We start from the raw sequence: 19,400 nt of genomic DNA on the forward strand, positions 1-19,400 counted from the left end.
TGCCAATAAAGAGTGAGCCTGGAACACCTGGCTGGCTCAGGTGGTAGAGCAAGTGACTCTTGATCTCAGGGTTGAGTTCAAGCCCCATGTCCTGCAGGCAGAGCCTACTTTAAAAAGAGAGAGAGAGAGAAAGTGGGCCCCTGAAACCCTAGGCCCCTACTCTCCACCCCAATAAAAGCAGAACCCCAGGCTCACACTTCCCTCCCCTTCAACCTCTCTGTGCGGTCCCAGGTATGCTGAGTAATTTCCATGACTTGCAGGTAATAAACCTTTTTTCCCCTAAAGTTTCCTGATGGTTATTGCTGAGGGTACCTTGCAATCATAAGAACCACACAACACTGGTTATCCTATCCCTATTTCCAAATAAGATTACATACTGAGATACTAGGAATTAGGACATGTCTTTTTGAGGACACAATTCAACATATACCACTATACAATTTTGATAATTTGCAAGAACGAGTGTTGTGGTGATAAACTTCTTAAAATAGGATTTTCCCAAACCATCAATGGGAACTAGTTCCTACAAGACATTATATGACCAAATGAGTATTTACACATTCATCATTTTAAGTAGTTTTATATAAATATTTGTCATGGGTTGAATGGTATCAATCTGAAATTCATGTCTATCTGGAACATCAGAATATTTCTTATTTGGAAATAGGGTCTTTGCAGGTATAATTAGTTAAAAACCTTGAGAGGAAATCATTCTAGATTAAGTGCTGACCTTAAATCCAATCACTGGCACACTTCTAGGAAACAGAGAGAGCACACACAGACACGAGGAAGGAGGCTGTGTGAAGACAAAGCAAAAATTGGAGTTACATTGACACAAACCAAGTGACGCCAGGAGCCACAAGATACTTGAAGAGACAGGGGAATATTCTTCCCTAGAATCGTCAGAAGGAGCATGACTCTGTCAGAACTATGATTTTAGACTTCTGGCCTCCAGAATTGTGCAAGAATAAATGTATGTCATTTGAAGCCACTGAGCATGTGGTAATTTGTCATGTCAACTCTAGGAAACGAATGCAGTATTCTTTTTATGTAGATTGAGGGAAGTTTAGTTCACCAACCACTTACCAGTGAACAATCAGGTTGTTACCAATTAGAAAATAACAGTTTTTATTTTTTTTGTGTAGGTTTTTCATTTTCATACTTATAAACAATAAATACTGTACATACTTCTTTATGCTGGTATCCAGAACTTTCACTGAGGACAAATTTCTGCACATGGAATTGCTGTTCAAAGGATTTTCAGACTCCTACATTTAGCGAAGGAGGTCTCCACAAAAGCCTCCAGCAATGTAGATTTCTAGAATATTCGAAAGTACCTCTTTTGTCATTCCCATGATATGGATATTCCTATTTTTCATCTTTGCAGAAGGTGAAAATTCTTTAATCATTGTTTTAATGATTATATTATAGTATATTCCTTCTCTTCAAAAATATTTAATATTTTTTATACATTCCTTCACCATTTGTAGTCCTCCCTAGGTGAAGGACCTATTTATACATTTAAGTCATTTTTCTATTCACTTAAAAGTCATATGTGTTGTAAAAATTATTTTCCAATTTTCTTGATTACCTTTAAATTTTGCTTATGAGGTTTTTCTAAATCCTCTGGATAGTTTTGATTTGTTTATGGTATCAGATTTCTTTATCTACCTCAAACTTTTATAAATTATATCACTTTTTCATTCTCGTGTTATTATATATATTTTTTACATTTTAATCAAGGTATTTTATTCTGCCGTGACTTGTGAGTTATATATCAAATTTTACTTTTTAATCTAAGTAGCTGGCCAATGTGACAGTATCATTTGCAGTGATTCTTTTCCCATTATTTTGAAATGATCCTTTATTATATACTATATTCATATATATAATCAGATCTTGTTTTGGACTTTCTTCTATATTCTATAGAATATCTGTTCTCATGTCACTGAAATGTCTTTTTTTAACTTGTAGTTTTATATTATGTTGGGAGAATGGGTCAAAGGGAAGAAATTCAAGAGACAAGAGGAACAGTTGGGAATATTTTGCAATGGTTTATACGATGAAGGCCTAAATTAGGAAAGTAGTCACAGGACAGAAAAAAAAAAAGATAGATTTTGAAAATATTTATGGAGTAAAATCAGCAAGACGTCTTGCTTAATTGGATGAGTGGGAGGTGAATAAAGAAAGGGAAACATCTAAGATGAACATGAAGTTTTCCACTTTGTTTTTGCCTTTTTTTAATATAAGTTGAATAAATGGTAATGTTATTAACTATTAAAATGAGTTTTAGAGAAGAAAGATAAGATTTCATTGTGAATATAATTATCTTGAAGTGCCTATAAGAAAAAATACTCATTAGGCATCAAAGCATATGATTGTGACTTGCTGGGTTAAGTACAGGGCTGGCAATCAGAATTCAACGGTCTTGATTAAGATTTTGATTATTAAGATCATGACAATGGACATAATTTCCCAAGGAAAAGACATAAAGCAGGAGTTCTCAAGCTTCATTGTCCATAATAGTCATTTGGAGATCTAGATAAAAATACAGGCTCTGCTCACAGAGATTCTCATTCACTGGGTCAAGGGTGAGGGCCAGAAATCTTCATTTTCATCAAGTGATCCAGGAGGTGCTGATGGAGGGTTGTGGTTCTTTTTTGAGATATACTTTTATAGAGTAAGTGAAACTATGGGCCAGAATAAAACACCGAAGAGCTAACAACACTTAATATAGTCCAGGAAAAATAGTCTAGGAGGGAGTGTATGAGGAATAATCAAAAAGGCAGAAAGGTGGTCAGAAAGAGGTAGAAAAGAGGAGGAAAAGGAGCACAGACTTTCGGGTACAAGGAGCGAGACCCAGCAGTGGTAAATGAAGCACAGGGGCCGAAGAGTTTAAGGAGAAGGAAGAAAAGTGCTGTTGAGTAAGTGACAGGTGGGGCTAGGTAGGAAGAGTTAGGTAGGGAGCCATGGGATCATGCTCACAGAAATCCCCAAAATGCAGAGGTGTAACCAGAGATAAGGGAACACATCAGATCCCCCTACCCTGGGGTAGGGGTAGATTTTTTTTTTTTTTTAAATAACAGTCACCTGTGAACAACAAAGAATAACCAGACCCAAAGGAAGCCAGTAAAGATGTTATCACCAGTCCCTACTCAAACCAAGACATTACAAGAATGATAAGGCCACAAGCTCCCCAGTCAGCTCTAAATAAAAAACTGTCAGTGAAGGCCCACATTGGCAACCCTGTCAGGACCCCTCTCACTCCGGAGAGCTTTTTCTGTATTTTCAATTAATAAAACTCTATCATTTTACTCTCCTCTCGTGAGAGTCATTCTTCAACTCCATGAGACAAGAACCTCACTCTCCCGCTTCACTGTATTTAAGAAGACTTTCAAGACTTGAAGGGGAATAGGGTTTCATCAGAAGAAAAACCACTGTGGAAATTGTGGTATTTTATTCTCAGCATGATAGAACTCATATTCCATGCAAACCTGATGCAGGCAGGCCAGCTCCAGGGCCCCCCCTCTAGGTCCAGCCAAGAGGGTTCCTGATGGCATTTAGGATGGAAATAAAATGCCAGCCAGTGGGAAGTGAAAGCAGAGTTTATTGAAGATAGAGAGAGAGCAGATACAGACAATACAGAGTGTCCAGAAGACTCAAAAAGAAAAGGAGGGAGGCTCACCTTTGTTCATGGTTGGGGACTTTGTTTGAGGACAGTGGTCTGGTGTATGTATCGTCTCAGGCAACCAGGAACTAGTCAGAGTAAAGATGAGGGCCTGGATGTTATTCCTTGGAGCCAGGAGGTCTTGGTGTGGAGACATCTAGTGAGCGCCAGCAGTTGGAATGCGCATATAATGGCTTGGTCCAGGAGTTCTCTTCTGAGGTAGTTATCACATGTTAGTGAGGTCTGGAGCTGAGGACCAACAAAGTATTCTGGAGAAGTCTTTGGTGCAAAAAGGTGATTTTATTATATAGCACAGTGACCCGTGGGCAGAAAGAGCTGTTGACCCCGGGGTTGTGAGGGGTGGCTGATTATATACCTAGGAGTTGGGCAGGTTAAGGGAGAGGTCCAAAAGGACTTTGATATGCTAAAGAAGACTCTAAGGATCCTGGAGGTCTTGCTATTGACAAGCTAAGGTTGTTTTTCCTTCTAGCAAAGCACTAACGTTGACAGTTGGGAGGTGGGGCCCTTGGGTGGCCCAGTGGTTGAGCGTCCACATTTGCCTCAGGTCATGATCCTGGGGTCCTGGGATCAAGTCTCCCATCGGGCTCCCTGCAAGGAGTCTGCTTCTCCCTCTGCCTATGTCTCTGCCTCTATCTGTGTGTCTCTTCAATTAAAAAAAAAAAAAAAAAAAAGACACTTGAGTTTCCTGGAGGAATGTTATACTATGCCTAACTCAAATATTTGTTGATGGGCTACTGGTTAGAAGAAATTTATCTACATTTCCTTCTGCCTTTGTTTCCCACATTTCTCTGAAGGAGAAGGTGATGTTGTTAGGGCTCCAGAAAACTAAGTTATGTTCTCTGAAAGTTAGGCTTTGAGGAGAATGCTTTTCCTTCATAAATCATTAAGACAGGGAAGGTCAGCAGTTGAGCATCTGCCTTTGGCTCAGGGCATGATCCCGGGGTCCAGGATCGAGTCCCACATCGGGCTCCCTGTGAGGAGCCTGCTTCTCCCTCTGCCTGTGTCTCTGCCGCTCTCTCTCTCTCTCTCTCTCTCTGTATCTCTCAAGAATAAATAAAATCTTTAAAAATCAATCAATCAATCACAAAGATATTGGTAAACTGACGGAGACTTTTGTTTTGTTGGACTGTGATCTCTGTCAGTTAACCATTTGTTTTTCCCTTCCCTTAGTTTTAGGGTGGCCAGAAGAGCCTGAGGAATGCCACACGTATTCCATCTGGTTGGGGCACAGGGTTGAGGGGTGTCAGCTTGTGCTTTGTGCTCCCCACTTCTGCTTTTGGGCCTTCTCATCACTTCCTTAAATGTAACCTATTCTGTAGAAATAATTAACTCCTTGTCCTTTACAAGGAGGACATGTGCTATTTGCATTACAAGGCCTGTGTAAAGTAGGTGTAAAGTAGGGTAGGTGCAGGTCCTAGCAAAGAAGAGAAGCAGGAAAAGGTTTAAAAAGCAGATTATTAGGGACACCTGGGAAGCTCAGTCAGTTAAGGAACTGCCTTTGTCTCAGGTCATGATTTCAGGTTCCTGGGATGGACCTCTGCTCTCTGCTCAGTAGAGAGTCTGCTTCTCCCTCTCCTTCCTGCCCTTCCCCTCATTCCCCCCTCTTCTTGCTCTGCTCCACCCAAAATAAATAAATAAAATCTTAAAAAAAAAAAAGAAAGAAAACAGACTTTCATGGAGTCCTTCAGTTTCCCTGTCTCAGACAATGGGTTGTTTGTTTGGGTTCATATTCTATTTTTTTTTTTTTTTTTTTTTTGCATCTTTAGAAAACACGGTGACCTCTTTGAGATGTGGAACACAGTTTGAAGAAATCTTCGTTTATCAAAAGTGTTTCGGTAGTTTTCAAGTTAGTAGATCAAATGTAGAATAAGAGAGTAAGAGCCATTCAGTTTTCTATTTCAACATGAGTTTGACACAAATGTGTACAAAACCAAGAAGTAGAAGTTTGATTTGAAATTAAGCTACAAGAATAATAATGAAGACTTTTCTTCCATATCAACAATTTAAAACTTATGCCAATCCTACTCTCCACAGACAAAAAAAAATTCATTTTTTTGCTAAGTAACAAATGAATTTTTGCATGTAGAATAATAAAACAGATGCATTCATACAAATAACTAATTCATAAGAATATAGTAAAAAAGGAGAAGAATAAGCAGCAAGATTTTCTTTAATAACTTACTATAAAACAAATCAATAAAAATATTCACCTTACTTCTTTTTGTTTATTGGAGTTCAATTTGCCAACATATAGCATAACACCCAGTGCTCATCCCGCCAAGTGCCTCCCTCAGTGCCCATCACCCAGTCACCCCAACCCCCTGCCCACCTCCCCTTCCACTACCCCTTGTTCATTTCCCAGAGTTATCACCTTACTTCTTGAAAAGTATTTTTACCTTCATTCGATTGAATGTACATACCAAGTACTTAGTATTGCTTGAGATCTGACAGATATTATTATTGATACAAAGAACTCTGCAGTTGAGAAGCAAAAACAGGGACAGTGACATTTCCTCTGAAGAACTGCTTGGAAGAGTAAATAGCATTACTGCATGTGATTAAGTACCATGCACATAGTAGTTACTCAGTGACATTAGTGGCTCTCCTTTTTCATAAGGTAGAGGAAATAAGGGAAGAGCTGGAAAGAATGGAGGAGTTACCCAAATAACCATGAGTTAAAGCTAAGATGAATAGGAAGAAGCTACAAGAAAACAATTTCAATTCAAAGTAACTGAAGTTGTTTAGTAATCCGTAGACCATTCAAACCAGGAAAATGGCAGCCTTGGGAGAGATAATGAGTCTCCATCCTTTAGGCCCCGAGAGGGCTGAGTATTTGATGTGAGTGTTTAGAGGCTACTCAGGCATTGAATAGTGAGTTGAACTTGCTGACCATTAAGTTTCCTTTTATTCTAAAAGTTTGAGTCTAGCCTCTAGATTCTCCCTAGTGCCATAGGGAAGAAAAGTAGGCAAGAGTAATATCACAATGAAGGAACTCCATTGAAAGAATAAGCCAAACCCCACGCAACTCTCAAGCACATAAGCACATTACCACTTTGTCATTTAGAAAGAGGAGGTTTAAAAAAGAAATTTAAAAAAATAATGTTAATGGTAAATTACATCCGCCATGACAGGCTTAGAAAGACTGATTCATCATGCATCATGCTGGGGGGATTTGGCAGACCATCTCATCCAATCCCTTCAACGTATGAGATGCAGAAATGGAATTCAAAAAACAGTGACTGAGGGGCACCTGAGTGGCTCAGCTGGATAAGCATTCTACTCAACTTTGGCTCAGGTCATGATCAGGGTCCCAGGATGGAACAGGGTGTGGGCTCTGTGTGCAGCAGGGAGTCTGTCTCTCTGCCTCTCTCTCTGTCTCTCAACTTCCACCCCGCCGTGCTCCTTCACATGCACACACTCTCTAAAATGAATAAATAAATCTTAAAAGAAAAAAAAAAAAGAGAGAAAAGAAAGAGTGATTGGTCTTGGCTAATGACTTGGCTAGTTAATGACAGAAACAAGACTTCAATCTAGGATCCAACTGCCAAACTGATTTCATTTTATTTATTTGTTTGTTTGTTTGTTTTTGCCAAACTGATTTTAAAACTTCTTTACATTTTCAGGTGACAGAATTAGCCTGAAAGAATTTTTTTGGCATTGTTCTTCAACTGACATTTAAAACTCTAGGTTCCAAAGGTTATAACAAATTACACTCTACCAATATAACTGTATAGATATTTTCACTTCTTTTAAGGCTTTCCAAATACACAGAACCTTTATTTTCCAATTATGAATCACACCCAGGTGGTGAGATATGGAAATCTTGCAAATATGTGGAAAGTCAGAATTTAATCATCTGCGTGCTTGTGAACTATTCCAACATTATATTTACACCCACATTAGCTAATCTTATATAATTATCATGTTGAAGTTTTTATAATAAAAAAATGTGTGATTCTTTTTCCCCTTGTAAATGAATGTGAACGAATATTATGGAAATGTCATGTTTGTGCATTTCTCTTTTAGTGTATATTACCGCTATTACTCAACCACCTTCAAAGTACCCCAAAAACTATTTATATAATACAGAAATTCATAGTAATTGGGAAAGTGATTATGAAATAAGAATCTAAAAACATGTATGATCTCAAAACCATAAAATATAAACAAAAATGCATGGATATAAGACAATAGATCAAAATGCTAACCGCATGAGATTTTCTACTCTGTTTTTCAAATTTTCTGTAATGATCATGCATTTCACAGCAATAATAAAAATATGTTCTACAGATTAAAATGAACTTAAAATGAAAACACAATGAAAATCTGATTTTGAAACTAAATCAAAAGCTCATCTATTCTCTACCTAAAGGGATAAAATTCCTTAATATGTAAAATATGATCTAATACATTCAAATACATTTCTAAATCTTATTGAATGCTTCTGTAGAGGGTTATTGTAAATAAGTATTTACCTATATGAACCCGTGAATAGTTCATGATAAATAATTGAACAATCTTATTAAGTTTTAAATGAATATGAATACTGAATGTGGAATGCTTTAATGTTAATGTAGTACCTGGCATTAAAAAATTTGTTCACCATATGCCTTCCTTTTCCTCCCTAGCTTCCTGTGCATTTATTCAGATTATGAAGAAAGTTTCTGGATCTTATTCAGCATGAATCCAGCTGGATATCATTTTCAAATTAATATGCAACTGATATGAACATTAAATTTATAAATTCTTTAAAAAAATAATTATAATGACTTAGTTTAGAGGTCTTTGTCTGTCAATGGTTATAGGTAACGTGGTTTTCTATATCATTGTTTCCCATCCAATTTTATTAATTGTAATTGGTCTTTCAGACATAGTAATGGTTTATTCTAAAGAAATTTAGAATTTTAGCTCTCAAATATTTGACTCTTTTGCAAGTCTTCAGTAACATTTTTAAAAATAATTTCCAGTTTTCTACTGAAATTTTCAATCTTGTATCTCCTTGAACATAGAAGCCGTATTAATTTTAAAGTCTATCTCACAATCCAAGTATTTGGTGCCACTTTTGGCCTGTTTCTATTATCTACTGTTTTCATTCCTGCTGTCTTTCTCCTCCTGTGATCAGTTATTATATGGAGCTATAACTCCATATAATATGTAGATACAACTTTGAAAAGTTATTTGTAAAAATAATTTGAGGCCTAGGAAGATGTTCTCTTTCTCAGATTTGTATCTTTCAGATTCCTAGGGACATTAGAAATCACAGGTCACATTAAACTACTTTCAAAAGTTCAGATTTTTCTGAACTGTCTGGATGACTCGATTGTAAACTATATTCCATGTGGATGGTTTAATTCTGGCTCACCCTTACTGCTAGGACGTGGTTCTTCAGATCTCACACCAAAGAATTCTTTCAGAGTCTCACATTTAGGGGTCCTATATTCTAACTTTTGTCCTTCTGGCCTCAGAAAGCTATTAAAATGTTAATCCTCCCCTCAGCTTCCTCTTCTTGGTCAACAAATCCCCCTCCCCAAAGCAAAAGTATTCTCAATGCGAGGTTCATCTTTCTGGATTTCCATTTTCTTCCAGATATCAGCCTGAAAATTGCTCACTACCTTGTTAGCTCTCTAATGCCTCAAGAGGGTGTTATATCCAATTAGATGTTACAGCAGAAAGATCGGAATAATCTAGTGCACCAATTCTGGAAGTAGAATTTGAAGTTTTGTGCTTTTTCTTTTCTTTAATGTGTTACCTCACAGCTTTCTAGCCAGTCTGTGTTTGAAGCACCATTTGGGCACCCTCTCTAGACTGGTAAGTGCTCAACTCTAAGAGCATCCTAAATATTCTACAGCAGGGGAGGTCAGTGCTAGAGACAACCCAATTTAGGTTAGAAAAGGAAACTAAACAATCAGTATAGTGTCCGAATATTCCTTGGCTCCCAATTTTGATTCTATGAAAATGGACAAAATTTCTCTCAATTTTGTGATAACTGTCAAAACAAAACAAATCCGGATTCATTTGCCATTCATTTAGCAGAGAGTAATGTTATATATCATCCTCCAACTTGAAGACCAGGTTTTGTTTAATTACCTCAAATGAAATTGAATACCCCTGAATTTATCATTAATATTACATTTGTTGTTTAAAAACTGAGATTTCTGGGGACCCCTGGGTGGCTCAGCGGTTTAGCACCTGCCTTTGGCCCAGGGTGCGATCCTGGGGTCCCAGGATCGAGTCCCGCTTCGGGCTCCCTGTGAGGAGCCTGCTTCTCTTCTGCCTGTGTCTCTGCCTCTCTCTCTCTCTGTGTCTATCGTGAATAAATAAATAAAATCTTAAAAACAAAAACCAAAAACCCCCTGAGATTTCTAAAGTCTGAAATGTAATTTTAAAGGTTGACTTTTGCCACCAGTAACCCAAATTGGTGCAATTTGTACTATTAATAGCAGTCTGGACCTCAGAGGTCATAAACTCCATGCCTTAGGGACAAAACATTTAACATAAATTATGGTCTGAGAATACACAGGGGACGATCCCAATCTTTTGGTATCAGTTCAGGCCTGATTTGTGACCCAGTATGTGGTCTATTCTGGAGAAAGTTCCATGTGCACTTGAGAAGAATGTGTATTCAGTTGCATTTGGGCGTAAAGTTCTGTAGATATCTGTGAAATCCATCTGGTCCAGTGTATCCTTTAAAGCTCTTGTTTCTTTGGAGATGTTGTGCTTAGAAGACCTATCCAGTGTAGAAAATGCTTGATTGAAGTCACCAAGTATAAATGTATTATTATCAGTATGTCTTAACTTTGGTTATTAATTGATATATTTGGCAGCTCCCACATTCGGGGCATATATATTGAGGATTGTTAAGTCCTCTTGTTGGATAGATCCTTTAAGTATGAGATAGTGTCCCTCTTCATCTCTCACTACAGTCTTCGGGATAAATTTTAGTTTATCTGATATAAGGATGGCTACCCCTGCTTTCTTTTGAGGACCATTTGAATGGTAAATGGTTCTCCAACCTTTTATTTTCAGGCTGTAGGTATCCTTATGTCTAAAATGAGTCTCTTGTAGACAGCAAATAGATGGGTCCTGCTTTTTTATCCAGTCTGAAACCCTGTGCCTTTTGATGGGGTCATTAAGCCCATTCACGTTCAGAGTTACTATTGAAAGATATGAGTTTAGTGTCATCATGATCCCCATTCAGTCCCTGTTTTTGTGGATTGTTCCATTGGACTTCTTAAAGAGGAATTTTAAGAGTCCCCTTAAAATTTCTTGCAGAGCTGGTTTGGAGGTCACATATTCTTTCAGTTCCTGCCTGTCTTGGAAGCTCTTTCTCTCTCCTTCTATTCTGAATGAGAGCCTTGCTGGATAAAGTATTCTTGGTTGCATGTTCTTCTCATTTAGGACCCTGAATATATCCTGCCAGCCCTTTCTGGCCTGCCAGGTCTCTGTGGAGAGGTCTGCTGTTAATCTGATATTTCTCCCCATATAAGTTAGGGATCTCTTGTCTCTTGCTGCTTTAAGGATCTTCTCTTTGGAATTTGCAAGCTTCACTATAAATGTCGAGGAGTTGAACGGTTTTTATTGATTTTAGGGGCGGGGATCTCTCTATTTCCTGGATCTGAATGCCTGTTTCCCATCCCAGATTAGGAAAGTTTTCAGCTATAATTTGTTCAAATACATATTCTGGACCTCTGTCCCTTTCGGCGCCCTTGGGGACCCCAATTAAATGTAGATTTTTCTTCCTCAGGCTGTCAATTACTTCCCTTAATCTATCCTCATGATCTTTTAATTGTCTCTTTTTTCCTCAGTTTCCCTCTTTGCCATCAACTTGTCTTCTATGTCACTCACTTGTTCTTCCACCTCGTTAACCCTCGTCGTAAATTAGTGAGGTATGCTCAATGATGCCAGCTAAGTAAAGAGAAAAAATAAGGAGTTGGGGGGACGGTGATACATCTGAGAGCATATGTCCCCTCTAAAGGGACCCAGAGCAGATAACTTTCAGCTCCTGTCTATTGTTAACACACAGGCTGAATGCAGACCCGGAGTCGAATGGGAACCTGCAGCCACCAGATCTTACAATTTTTCAAAAGAATCTGAAACCTGGATGTTTTATAACCCCAGTCTATTTTAGTATTGACAATTAAAACAAAAAACCCATACTGTGTGAGGCAGAGATAAATAGCATAAACAAAGCTCAATTGCTAAACTAAATTATCCCTGATGCCTATTTCAGCTTTAAATCCTGCCAACCGTCTTTATTAGTACTATTAGTGACTGAGAGAGAACACTTCATGACAGACTTCAGGAAATGCAAATAAAGTGCTTATAACATAAATATTGTTAGTTTACAAACAAAAGCAAAGTTTTACATGGACTGAAGACTCCAAGAAATACTTATCAAGTGGCTAAGTACCATGCAAGCTTTCATTTTCCTAAGATTAGGAGAGTTTTTAGTAATTCAAACCTGGAATTAAAATGATAATTAAAAAGTACAGCTAGTTCATTTATAAAGCTGTTTGGAGTACATATTGCTGCATTATGAAATATCTTTACAATATGAGAAAAGCCATAAGGCCATAGCAATAATGAATATGATGATTCTCATTTTGCATATATGTATCACACCTAAAAGATGTTAAATTTGCATCTTTATATCACATGCAATTATCATAAAAACATCCTGAGGGTGTATTGTTTTATTTTGTCTTTATATATATTTTTTTTTAATTTTTTTTATTTATTTATGATAGTCACAGAGAGAGAGAGGCACAGAGACACAGGCAGAGGGAGAAGCAGGCTCCATGCACCAGGAGCCTGATGTGGGATTCGATCCCAGGTCTCCAGGATCGCGCCCTGGGCCAAAGGCAGGCGCCAAACCGCTGCGCCACCCAGGGATCCCTGTCTTTATATTTTGAATTAAAATATTAAAGCATTGGGGTACTGGGGTGGCTCAGGTCATGATCCCAGGGCACTGGGATTGAGCCCCTCCTGGCCCCTGTTCAGTGCGGAGCCTGCTTCTCCCTCTCTCTCTGCTTGTGTTCTCTCTATCTCCCTCTCTCAAATAAGTAAATAAAATCTTTTTAAAAATAAAATAAAATATTAAAGCATCAAGTTTATAATCATTTACATGGTTATCTAATTCAAAAATAAAGATGGTTCGTTTCTTCTGTCTTCAGAATTTTTTCTAAACCAGCTGAAGTACTGGCTTTTAAGTACATATGTCACCAAGTGAGCACTAAGGCAAAAGTTCATTTATTTTGTCCCCAAACTAAAAAGGTAAAAAAAAAAAAAAAAAAAAAAAAAAAAAAACCCTCCCCCAAAAAACTGAGATCCCATTTGCATTTATCAACTTGGAATTCCCATCAATTTAATTCACTTCTAGAGAATATTGAAATTTAAGTCCAATAACAGTCCCTTTACATAATTTTAGAAACAAATCAAATTACTATAACCATAAATGCAGAAAGTCAAAATCATAATCTATACATTAAACTTGGGACATATGTACAATTATACAAGTTTCAAAAGCCAGTTTCAGGAGTCAAATGCAATTTACAATTTTACAAAGTGACATACAGAATTCTGTAGGATGACAACTAACACAAAATGCAATCAAGATCTGAGATAGAATTCAGTATTTTTTACACAGAGGAAAAGAACAAACAAAAATGTGAGAAATGGAGATTAATTTGTACTAAAAAGAACAGCTTACAGAAACATTATTTAAAAAGCTAATTATGGGGATCCCTGAGTGGCTGGGGATCCCTGGGTGGCTCAGCGGTTTGGCGCCTGCCTTTGGCCCAGGGCGCGATCCTGGAGTCCCGGGATTGAGTCCCACGTCGGGCTCCCGGGATGGTGCCTGCTTCTCTCTCCTCCTGTGTCTCTGCCTCTCTCTCTCTCTCTCTCTCTATGTCTATCATAAATAAATAAATAAATAAATAAATAAATAAATAAATAAATAAATAAATAAATAAATAAATAAATCTAATTATGAGAGCACTCTTAAAGTTATCTACTCCTATAAGGTACATTTAATTCAGAGATAAGCTTATTTAGATAGTAACTATTGCCAAATTTAGGCTACAATGCACTTATTATTTCAAGACAGTAACCATGTCTATATATTTGGAATATAATTACTTATACATTCTCATTCTTTGTGGAATTACTTATTCTTCTGTGATTTGGGTATTTTTTTAATTCGCTATTGTTTGTTTTATAGTTTCCACATAAACTTTGGACAACTAAGAAGGCCTTTTTATGACAAATTCAACCTATTCCAATTCAATATTGGCCATTTCAATGTTTTACACTGGCAGACTTTTTTTTTTCTTTTCTCAATATTCTCTAGCAATTTTTCCACATTTATTTTGCTTTAGGTATGTTCTCCTGCCTCTATCCAATCCCATTTTCCTGAGGCACCTGGGTGGCTCAATGGTTGAGCACCTGCCTTCAGCCCAGGGCATGATCCTGGAGACCCGGGATAGAGTCTCACATCGGGCTGCGTGGAGCCTGCTTCTTCCTCTGCCTGTATCTCTGCCTCTCTTTCTGTGTCTCTCATGAATAAATAAATAAAATCTTTACAAAAAAAAAAAAAAAAAACACCATTTTCCTGATTTTTGTAATAGTAAATGAGTAAATTTTAGAAATTATTTTGCCTAACATTTTATCTGAATTAATCTTACCTTATATTTAATTCAAGCATTATCCAAAATGGGCTAGAATCTAATATAAAATGTAAAATGCATCCTAGCTTGTCTATTAAGGTATCTCATGAAAAAATCTAAAGCCTTCATGTCTAGTATCTAAGTTTTCACTGTCCAAAGGCCAACAACATAAAATAAGTTAAAAAAAATAAGCATTTTAACTTGTGTGATAAAACTTATGTGAATCTTGTTATATTATATATATATATATAATATAAACATTTTCTCAATATAAATCAAGAAATGCTTTTTCAAATACAATTTCACAATGAAGTTGTTTATGATGGAGTGGAATTAGACATAGGATGGTTGTTCCATATTACAGTTCACTTAAGAAAGATAACTAATTTCAATTAAAATGAAATTATTTTTTCTGATTATAAAAATAATATGTATTTTCTGGGAATTTAGAAAATTTAAAAATTATGGAAAAAAATCACCAGAAATCCTAATCAGTCATACTTGTTCAGTTACAATGGTAATGCATGCAGTATGAAACAAAATCAAAATCAAATTGTAATTTTGAATATGTTTATAAATATATTTAAATCATGGGACTTGATAAGTTATTTAAGGAAAGACTGTGGATAAAGAAAAGACGGAGCCTGGACAGAACCTGGAGGTATACCAACATTTGAATGAAGATTATAGGAAGGACATCAAAGGGGAGTTTGAAAGAATGGTCAGTGAGAAAGGAGGTAAACCAAGAGTATTTTTCATTGAAGGCAACAGGAGACACTATAACACTACGTGAAGAATGAAGAAGTGGTTAACCATGCCACATCAGTCAGATCAACAGAGTAAAATAAGGTCCTAGAACTGTCTAGTGGATTTTGCTACATGGAGGCTAGTGACTGTCTATGCTAGTAAGTAGTTTTAGAGGAACTCAGATCAGATCGGACCTATATACCTCTTGAGAATCAACTAAAAAAAAATTTTTTTTTTTTTTTAGTTTTTAGATTTTTTTTTAAAACAAGATTCGTTTATTTTAGAGAGACAGAGCCCACGCGAGCAAGGGGGTAAACAGAGGGAGAGAATCTTCACATGGACTCTCCACCGAGTACAGAGCCAGACTCAGGGCTGGATCCCATGACCCTGAGGTCATGGCTTGAGCCAAAACTATGAGTCAGCAGCTCAACCAACTGAGCCACTCAGGTGTTCCTCAACATTCTTGATTTAGTGAGCTAAATTGCCTTTTACTAAATAGATGTATATCAATCAATAGTAGCCCATAAAGCTATTTTAAAAGCTATAAATAATATAATTGGAAAGAAAATATTCATTCACAACTACAAAAAAATCTAGTCATAAGTGAATGTGTGTTGATCTTTAAAGAGAAACCTAAATTTTGCTGAGATATAAAAGGTGCAAATAAGGAGATATACCAAATCTCAAACTAGAAAGACTACCTTGAGTTCATTGGTTTATAGCCCTTCAATAAACTATCAGTGAGTGCCTACTTCTATGATTCTAGCCCTTGGACTGGGTCAGCAAACAAGACACATAAAGGTGAAAGCTGGCAGTTTTATTTGACTTCAGTGGGAATAACACTTCTTTTCATCATTAAACATAAGTTGGGGGGCAGCCCTGGTGGCTCAGCGGTTTAGCACCACCTTCAGCCCAGGGTGTGATCCTGGAGACCCAGGATCGAGTCCCATGTCGGGTTCCCTGCATGGAGCCTTCTTCTCCCTCTGCCTGTGTCTCTGCCTCTTTCTGTGTGTCTCTTATTAATAAACAAATAAAATCTTAAAAAAAAATAAAAAAATAAAAAAACATAAGTTGGATATTAACTAATATAAGGCTCTCATTAAAGTATATTTCTATTAATACTTACCTATTTCTTTTTTTAAAGATTTTATTTATTTATTATTTATTTATTTATTTATTTATTTGAAAGAGAGAGTGGGAGAGAGCAAGCATGAGAGAGGGGAGGATCAGAGGGAGAAGCAAACTTCCCACTAGGCAGAGAGACCAATGCAGGACTCAATTCCAGGACCCCGGAATCATGACCTGAACTGAGCGTAGATGCCTAACTGAGCCACACAGGTGTCCCTGTTCCTTTCTTTTTTAAATACAAGGAAGAATTTTATCAAAAACATTATTTTTCTCCTTTGACCCACCAATGTTCTCTATTAGCTTATTTCCTAACATCATAACTTCCATCCACTACTGAACTTCCATTATTAAATCTACCTTATTAGGATGGATTCTTTTAATAACTGTCGGATTTGGTATGTTAGCATTTTATTTGGAAATTCATCATTTATTTTGAAATGTGTACTTAACATATATTTCTTAGTGATTTTTTAATTGAGAAAATGAACATTTAATAAAACAAATTGAGTAGTGTTCCAAAATTTAGGTTGTTTCCTGGAAATTTGTAAGAATCCATGGGTAAACTGTTGCTCTGGACCCTTGCAGGGAGTTTCTTGGAAACATTTTCAGTTCTTTCCACAGCCAATTTAAGTTTTCTATCTTTACTTGATTTAATTTTATTTTTATTTCTCAGGGGAAAATGTCCAAATTTTTTATAGATGGTATTTTCTTATCCAGAGTCTCCACTATGTATATTACATCACTTTTTCCAATTTTAAGTGTTTTCTTTTCCTTCTGATTTTTTTTAAGATTTTATTTATTCATGAGAGACACAGAGAGAGGCAGAGACATAGGGAGAGGGAGGAGCAGGCTCCCTGTGGGTAGGGGGATCCTGATGTGGGACTCTATCCGAGGACCCCTGGGATCACGACCTGAGCCCAAGGCAGACACTCAACCATGGAGCCACCCAGGTGCCCCTTTTTCTTAATTACCCAGAATACCATCTTTTACTGACAAAAGAGTAGAATACAGAACTAGTTATTATATCTATTTGCCAATTCTGTTTTCTTTTTCATGTCATCATCTCCTACATTTATATTTTTGTTCTAATTTTCCTTACTTTTTTAACTCTGACAAATGCTGATTTTCTTTTTTCTTATTTTACATAAACACAAAGCATTATAAATGTGCCATTAAGTAAACTGGCAAATGGGTCTCAAATCTAAGACTACAGAGCCAAAGATTTGAAGCTCTTTCAGAGTTCTAAGATTAGTGAAAATCTCTTTGAACTTCATGTTTTATCTCTTTAAAAAAATGTGGCTTTTTATATTCTACTCCATGTGTTTTAATAGAAATATCATTTTTTCTTAGGGTATTAAAGCAAAGTTGGTTGACAACTGCAGAGGGAAGATGGATTATATTTAGTCAGTGGTTACATCCTGCAACATGTGCACATATCCCTAAGAGTAAACGTGTTCTGAATAGCTTTGGCTATACCCCACTAGCTTTATGTAATTTATTACATTTTAGTCTAAGGTTTTATTTTTACATTAATAAATGCTTTCTTGGTCAAAGAAATCAATTTGTCAAGCGTAAGAAAGGTACTACTGTCTAATTTATATAAAAATATATCTGACTAAAAATGAAAAGGCAAGGAAGATAGCTTTCATTTTTAGATTGTGATATAGCTCTGAGTGTTTAATTGTATATTGTCCAGGTAAATTAATAGCAACTCTATAGTTCTTTAGAAAAACATTTTTATTTTCAAACAATTGTTTCTGATTAAAAACTGTATTAATAACGTTCAGATCTACTGTGGTATGGATAGATTTCATGATCTATATAATTCTGGCTTTTAAGAATTTTCTGAGACTTTCTATAGTCTAATCAATGATTTTGTATACAAGTTCTATCACATTTTTAAAACTTTTTTCTAAGGTACCAAATTTTATTAACTAAATTTTCCTAATTATTCCTTATTTTTAGTTATTCCAACTTAAGATTTACATTAACATTTCACATACTGATTAACAATTTAAAACATATTAATGACTTTTTAACACTGGAATTTAGTTTTTGCCTTGAATTGCTTAAATTCATTTTTTTTTAAAGATTTTATTTATTTATTCATGAGAGACAGAGAGAGAGAGAGAGAGAGAGAAAGAGAGAGAGAGAGAGAGGGAGAGAGGCAGAGCCAGCAAGAAGTAGGCTCCATGCAGGGAGCCAGATGTGGGACTCTTATCTCCAGGATCACACCTTGGGCCTGGACCCATAGCAGGCGCTAAACTGCTGAGCCACCCAGGGATCCCGGCTTAAATTCATATTGCTAACCCTGCTTTATACTTAATTTTGCCTGATATGACTGTGTACTCATTATATTCATTTTGATTCTCCATTCATTGCTTCCTAATATCATTTGCTAATCAACTGTAGTACATTTTCATAAACTTGTAAGTGACATATGTTCTGACTTTTTTTTTTTTTTATTGTTCTACATGGTCTATTATCTTGGCCGGTCCTAGATTTGTTTTAACTTTTTCCATAGACTCTGGAAGTCTATGACACTGCTACACTGCTTCCTAATGTTCAGGGTTAATGCAGATGTCTGAGACCAGTTAGACTTATTTCTTGGTAAATTTTTGCTTTCCCAACTGCTTTTAGGCCACATCCAACCTGCATAAGTGAAGTTACTGCCTATTTCCCAGGTATGTCCTGTAGCTTTCCACCTTCAGTTTCACCTACTTATCGTCCTTTTCTTTTTGGAAAATACCATCTATCAGGAACCAATTCAAATGCCATTGCTCCAAGACACATTTCCAGGATTCATTAGTCAGAATTAATCTATCTTTTATCTAAATTTATGAACTGCTATCTAGTGTATTATTGAACAATATATACCAGAGTGGTTATAAGTAGGTTCTGGAGTTAGATCACCAGGGCTCAAATTCCAACCCTGCAACATTCTAGTTATATGTATGATCTTCAATAAGGTATTGGTTTTTCTGTGCCCTGTTAACTCATCTGCAAAATGGGAATAGTACCTAGATTCTGGAATGTTTGTGATTAACTGAGGTAATCTATGTAAAACATCTAGACCAGGGTCTAGAATACAGTAAGTGCTATATGAGGTCCTGACATGTTTGTACAGGTATGTATGTATGTGGTATGTGTTCTCCATTTGGAATTAGAAAAAT

Source organism: Canis lupus, chromosome 4 (genome assembly GCF_011100685.1).
Source record: "Canis lupus familiaris isolate Mischka breed German Shepherd chromosome 4, alternate assembly UU_Cfam_GSD_1.0, whole genome shotgun sequence".
Lineage (NCBI taxonomy): Eukaryota > Metazoa > Chordata > Mammalia > Carnivora > Canidae > Canis > Canis lupus.